Source organism: Galeopterus variegatus, unplaced genomic scaffold (genome assembly GCF_000696425.1).
Source record: "Galeopterus variegatus unplaced genomic scaffold, G_variegatus-3.0.2 Scaffold2719, whole genome shotgun sequence".
Lineage (NCBI taxonomy): Eukaryota > Metazoa > Chordata > Mammalia > Dermoptera > Cynocephalidae > Galeopterus > Galeopterus variegatus.
In genome coordinates this window covers 197,290-204,619 of record NW_007728830.1, presented here as the reverse complement: position 1 = coordinate 204,619, position 7,330 = coordinate 197,290, and positions in this window count along the sequence as shown.

Sequence of the window (7,330 nt, the reverse complement as noted above, 5' to 3'; positions counted from 1 at the left end):
GTGGTCATGTGAGTGTGTGTGTTAGCAGCTTCCTGGCCAGACTTTTTCCTATGACTCACGGTTCTCCTGTGCTCCGAACCCCTGTCCTCAGCCTCTTTTTCATCTGGAAAGTTAAATTCAACCACCCCCAGTTCTAGACTGCAACAGCCCCTCCAGCACTAGGCTTTGTCACCTGCTACGAAGGTAGAGGCTCTACCTGGAAAGGTTCGATTGCCATCCTTTTCCCAGCCCCCAGCCCCTTTTGCACAAACCCTTCCCCCAACATGTAAAATATTTTCTCATCCTCGGCTGTTGTCAGAAATTCTACTATTAGCAGTGCATTTTTTTCTTAAATAAATCTTTGCTAAATTCTCCTGGAGGGGATAACCTTAAAATTATTATTAGTCATTGACACCTTGGTGAATAAAGGATTCAGAGAAGATTTTGAAAGAGGAAGTGCTCGGTGGGATTGGGTGTTGGGGAGACGCATACTAATATTTCTTGAGCACCTGCTATGTGCCTGGAGATTCATGGATATGGACAAGTATAATCCCTGAGCCCTGGAGGGCAACTAGTGTTGTCTTCATGAGTTAGGTGAGGCAAGCAAAACTCAGAGAGCTTGAGCAATGCTCAAAATCACACAGCACGTTAGAGCTGGAACGAGGATTCTAATCCTCCTGTAGCCAGGAGGGGAGAGACATCAGTGCACATACCACCCAGAATTAATTCATCCCTTTTCTGGTTTAAGGAGGGAAGGTCCATTGGAGAATGAGATGCAAAACGATAAGTTTTGAGGGGATTTTTTTTTTTTTTTGGTGGTTGGCTGGCACGGGGATCTGAACCCGTGACCTTGGTGTTAGAAGGCTGCATTCTAACCAGCTAGCTAACCGGCCAGCCCTGAGGAAGTGCAAGGCAGTTTAATCACTGGGAAGTGGGGATGCATGGGACGCCAGGGCAGAGGGCGATGCTGCAGGTGGGCAGGCATGAAACAGGGAGAGAAACCCTGGAACCAACACAGCTTGAACTTGGCAGATCCCTCCAGCTCTAGAACCTTCGCTCTCCCTTCTGTCAGTGAAGAGGAGGCTGAACTAGATGCCCCCTTGGGCCTTTCCAGCCCTGACATTATGGGAGAACGGTGGGGCGAGACAGGGTAGGGAAAGCTAGAGAGCCTGCCCTCCTGCCTCCCCAGGCTCCTGCTCCCAGAGCTCCTGCCTGGAAGCTACTTTCCTTGTCCATGAACTTACAGCCTTTGCACCCTTGGCTGTGACCAGGGTGAGATTACCCAACCCCTCTCTGGGCAGGACCCTCTCACTTCTGCTAATGCAGCTTCTCCCACCTCCCCCACACCCTCACCCACAGCTCAGGTGGGCACAGCCAGGCAGAACTGGCCAATAGGTCTGGTCATTGGCCCCATTTGATCAGCTCAGAATCAACTCCCTGGAGGCACGCTGTGCTCTCTGCCTCTGGTGGAGCTGCTGTACTCTTTAGACCCATGGCGCTGAGCTCACAGGAATTTCAGGGGCCGTGAAAATCGTATTAACAATTAACATTGGGCCGGCCCGGTGGTGCACTGCTACAGTGCGCCGCTTGGGAGCGCAGCGGCGCTCCCGCCGAGGGTTCGGATCCCACATACAGACCGGCCGCTCACTGGCTGAGCGAGGTGCAGGCGCAACACCGAGGGTTGCGATCCGTTGCCGGTCAGGAAAAAAGACAAAAAGGAAAAAAACAATTAACATTGTGTACTACTACGGGATGCAAAAATTAAATGACAAAATTAAAGTTAATAGATATTTCATTAAATACCTACAGAACATAACGTTACATCATCTTTGATTTGGTATTTATAAGTTTCACTACATTTGAGAACTCTTTGTGGGTTAGATTTCCTCACATAGCAAGAATTCTGAGAACGCCAGATGGTCAACGAGAAATCAGAAATTGAAAGTTACTGTATTTTATTTAGCAAACACATATGCAGGACTTAATTCTGTGCTGGGCACTGTGTTATGACTTCACCAATGTCGATGCACTGAATTCTGTGACTTAAGAACCAACATTATCCCTATTATACAGATGAGGAAATGGAGGCACAGAGAGGTTATGTATCTTCTCCAAGGTTATCAAAGGCAGAGTCAAGTAGCCAAGGAAATACAAAAGAAAGATGATAGAAATCTTTTCAGAATTTTTTGGAAAAAAATACATTTGATAAGGGTGTATTTGTGTTTAAGATGACGTGGGCCAAGCTTCCAAAAGCAGGAGTGACTTAGGCCAACACATGCCTGAAACCGGCCCTGCCCTCCAGCGCCAGCCTGGAGCCTGTGCACAGAAGGTACGTGTGGGTGGAGGAAGAAAATTAACTCCTCGTCCTCCTGGAGGGAGGGTGTGGAGATGGGAGAGGGCGTTATTAGTAACACGCAGCGCTGTGCTGAGGTCTGTGTATCCAGCTCATTTAACCCTCACGGTTGCTGCAGGGTTGTACCATCCCCATTTTATAGGTGAGAAAACTGAGGCTCCAAGACGCCGAGGGGCTTACTTCAGGGCACACAGCCAGGGGGTTGTGCCCGTGATGAGCCTCGAGAGGAAAGCAGTGGTGGTACTCGTGTGTTCTGGTCTCACGTCAGTCATACTGATGTGTTTCTCTAGCACCGGCTTTCTGAGCTCATTAAGGGCTGGATTAGAGAGAAAGTTCTAACATATGTTGAAGCCCAACCCTCGTGTAGACCCTCAGTCCTGAGAGTCACAACCAAGGACTGTTTAGGGTGCTTCATAAGTGAGACCTGGGTGGGTGTGTTAGTTTCCTGTGGCTGCCATAACAAATTACCACAAACTGGTGGCTTAAAACTACAGAAATGTGGGCCGGCCCGTGGCTCACTCGGGAGAGTGCGGTGCTGATAACACCAAGGCCCCAGGTTCGGATCCCATATAGGGATGGCCGGTTCGCTCACTGGCTGAGCGTGGTGCTGACAACACCAAGTTAAGGGTTAAGATCCCCTTACCGGTCATCTTTAAAAACAAAAAACAAAAAAAAAAACTACAGAAATGTATTCTTTCGCAGTTCTGGAGGCCAGAAGTCAGAAATCAAGGTGTCCGCAGGGCTGTGCTCCCTCCAGAGGTTCCAGGGGAGGATACTTCTTTGCCTCGTCCAGCTTCTGGTGGCCCCAGGTGTTCCTTGGCTTGTGGCTACGTCATTCCAATCTCTGCCTCCTCCTTCACACGACCTTCTCCTCTGGTCACTGTGACTCAATCTCTCTCTTCCTCTCTCTTGCAGGTACACTTGACATTGAATTTAGGGCCCTCCCTAAATCCAGGATGCTCTTATCTCAAGAGCCTTAACTTAATTGCATCTACAAAGACTCTTTTTCCAAATAAGGTGATTCACATTCACAGGTTCCAGGTAGAGATATCTTTGGGTGGGGGGGACGTCCGTGGTGTGGGGGGACACAATTCAACCAACTACAGCAGGCCTCTGCTACTTTTGCTGGTACAGCATCCATCCTCTCTTCCTCTCCTGATGGGCACGCATTTTTCATCCAGGACCCACCCTGCCCCCATTTCAGTCCATGAGAGGAGAGCCAGGCCTGGCCCATTGGAATGAAGCATCTTCCCGGCCATAGTGATTGGTCCGGGGACAGTTCAATCAAAGCCAATCCCAGGACTCTGGTTGTCCTTGCAGTAGGGCTACTAGGGTTAAGATCCCCTTACCGGTCATCTTTTAAAAAAAAAAAAACTTGGGGGACACAATTCAAGTTTCAAGGAGTTTGGGGGGACATAATTCAATCCACTACACCCACCCAGGGCAATCTCCCTTTCTATTAACTAAGCTCTTAGGAACCTTAATTACACCTGCAAATTCTCTTTTGCCATATAACGTAGCATGATTATAGGAGTAATATCCCATCATATCCACAAGTCTCATGCACATTCAAGGGGAGGAGATTATACAGGGCATGGGTCACTGGTGTTCATTTTAGAATTCACCTACCACAAACAGCCTCTTCACGGGGTCTGCCAGCCTGGCCAGAGGGAAGTCCATGATGGTGGGTCACAGCTGACAGTGGGGTGTGGTGCCCAAAGGGACGGGGCTGCCATGGGTGCTGCTGCTCCAGCAGGCATCAGGGGGGCACTTACCATGGAGATCCCCAACATCTCAGCCAGCGTTCCCCTCCAGGACACCTGGCTTCCCTGGCCGCTGTGGGCCACGGCTGCAATAGACAGGATGGAAAGTATAAAGAGCACTGTCTCTTTAAGAAGCAGGAATACCCCAATACTGGCCAGCCCCCCCAAAAAACCAAAACAAAACAAAAACATCTTTAAAATAAATAAATAAATAAATAAATAATTTTAAAAAGAAGCAGGAATGAGCTCATCCTCCCTTGTAGATGCCGACCGAAGCCCACCTGGGAACCACCAGGTCTAGGATGGGGGAGGAAAGGCCAAGGTGGGGGCAATACCAGGTGGAGGGGGAGCTATGAGAAAGGGGCAGAAAAGAAAGGTGGCCACAGAACAAGGCAAGAGCAAGGACCTGGGTTCAAGTCCTGACTGGGTCCCTGACACACTGAGTGACTGGCAGGCCCTCACCCCACTCTGGGCCTCAGTTTCCCCATCAGTAGAAGGAGGTAGGAACATCACCAGGGGCCTTCCTTCATTCTGGATGCTGAGAGCCACAAGGACGGGGGAAGAGTGGCACTCAGGACTGGAATCCCAGCTCCACCAGCCCCTTGCTGGGCAGACCAGCCTCACTCAGCCTCAGTTCCCTTCTCTGCAAGGTGGAGTCATGACACCAACCCACCAGGCTGTGTGCAGGCTCCACACGGTCATGCCTGGAAGGGCTGGCACCTCCTACGAATGAACGGCCTCCGTGGCCTCTGTCCTGCTCAGGACCCAGCTTGTTCAGATAGCTTCATTCATTCCACCCTCCTTCATCACTGCCGCCTCCGCTGGGCAGGCTCTTGAGGGCTGGGTGCTAGGGACTTCAAGGGGATCCCCCACAGGCTGGGACCTCAGGGGCTTATGGTTTGGCAGGTTGCCCTAGGACTGAGGAAACAAGGGACAGGTGTGTGTTCGCAGGTCAGAGGGACCAGGTGCAGAAACAGGTGTGTGTATAGACACCCATTTTACTTAGGAGGGGGAAGGAAGGCTTCCTGGAGGGAGTGGCCCTCTGGCTTCCTCCAGCTGCCCTGGAGTCCTCAGTGTCCGACTCTGCCAAGTCTTCCTGAAGAACCAGCACAGCTTTTTCTGTAGCCGGCACCCAAACATTTCCAAGGGACCTGCCAGAACCGAGTCGATCCGCACAGCCCACTAGGGCCTGCAGAAGGAGAGCAGAGAGTTTACCCTATTTCACAAGTGAGATTTTGCAAGGTCCAGCAACTCGCTGGCGGTCACCCAGCTAGTAAGAGGAGGAACTGGAACTTAAACTCAGGGCTTCGACCCAGCACCCTTTCTTCCTCTCCAAAAATGCAGCCAAACCCTTGAGGTCAGCGAATGGGTGAAGGGCCAGGATGGCAGCCTGGAGCTGCCCCCCCACGGTGCAGACACAGAGGGTGAGGGTGGCAGCGCTCAGGGGGGATGGAAGCCCCTGCCTTTCCTGAACCCCACCACCTGGCATCCCGGAGGGAGGCTGGCCAGGGCTAACCTTCCTTCGCATGGGGCATCTGCTCTCCACGCAAAGGATTGCCTTGATGAGGACAGCAGACACAGCAAGTGGCTGGCAGGTGCCATGCGCTGGCCGGGGTCTCCACACTGCCCCCTTCAGGCCACCTCGACACAGCGGCCTGAGTGACGTTTCCAAAACCAGAGTCACATCCTGCCCTTCCCGTTTCCATCTCACGTAGAACAGAACCCCAATTCCTGTCTCTGCCTCCAGGTCCCTGTGGGAACTGGCATCTGCCAACCTCCCTGAGCTTCCCCAAAACCAAATCAACAGAGTGATGCCACGGCAGGGCCTCCCTCTCAGTGGAGGAGACACTCATCAGGAGGTCATCTTAGGCAGAGGGATCAGGCCAGGACAGAGCCTGCCTGGGGGCAAGAGGTGGCTGGCCTGAGCCCAGCAGGGGGGTCTGTGTGCTGGAGGTCACGTGGGAGGACACTCTGTGAAGACAGAGCTGCAGGACAGGCAGGGCCCATACCAGGTGGCCCACAGATGGGCTTTTCCTTGGTCCACACAGTATATTCAAAATAGACCCACATGTATATGGCGAATTGATTCTCGACAAAGGAGCTGAAGCTGCGCAGTGGGAAAGTGTTTCCACAAACAGTGTAGGGCCAACCGGACATGCACGTGCAAAAAGAATGAACTTCGACTCTCGCCTCACACTACATACAAAAATTCATGTGGGGAGGGGTCTGTAAAATGACGTGGGTTACAGACCTAAATGGAAGAGTTAAAACTGTTAAACTTCTGGAAGAAAACATAAGAGAAAATCTTGGTGACCCTGAGTTGGGCAAAGACTTCTAAAACAGAACACAAAAGCACAAACTATAACTGGAATAAGTGATGAATTGGACTTTATCCAGATTTTAAAATTTTGCTCTTTGCAAAGCATACATCCAACAAGGGACTTGTAGCTAGAACAGTTTCTCAGCCTTTTTTCATTCCCTTCCTCCCCAAGGAGCCTTTTCAGACAGTCTTTCCTAATCACCCCTGTTTGTCCTGCCATTGTGTCTTGGAAGTAGATAACTTGTATTGATTTCACAGACGGGACTTTGAACTTTGTTTTTTTTTTTTTCTCTTTTTTGAGACCAGCCGCACCGCACTCAGCCAGTGAGCGCAGCGGCCATCCCTATATAGGATCTGAACCACGGGCTCGGCCCTGAACTTTGTTTTTTTTGTTTTTTTTGTTTTTTTAAAGATGACCGGTAAGGGGATCTTAACCCTTGACTTGGTGTTGTCAGCACCACACTCTCCCGAGTGAGCCACAGGCCGGCCCTATATAGGGATCTGAACCTGCGGCCTTGGTGTTATCAGCACCACACTCTCCCCGGTGAGCCACAGGCAGGCCCGGGACTTTGAACTTTGGACTTTGGAGTTGAAACAAGTTAAGACTTTGGGGATGAAATGAATGTATTCTGTATGTGAAGAGGACATGAGTTTGGGGGGCGAGGTGCGGGATGAAGTGGACTGAATTATGTCCCCCAAAACTCACTGAAGCTTGAATTGTGTCCCCCAAGTTTTATGTATTAGAAACTTGGCTCCCAGGTGACTGTTACGAGCATGGGAAATCCTATCATGGTAATTGAAAGGTGGGGCCTTGAAGAGGTGATTGGATTATCGGACCATCCTGTAAGTGAATGGATTAAAAGTGGTGGTCATGGGCGCGATTGGGGGGGCTTTAAAAGGGGAGTACAAGAGTCT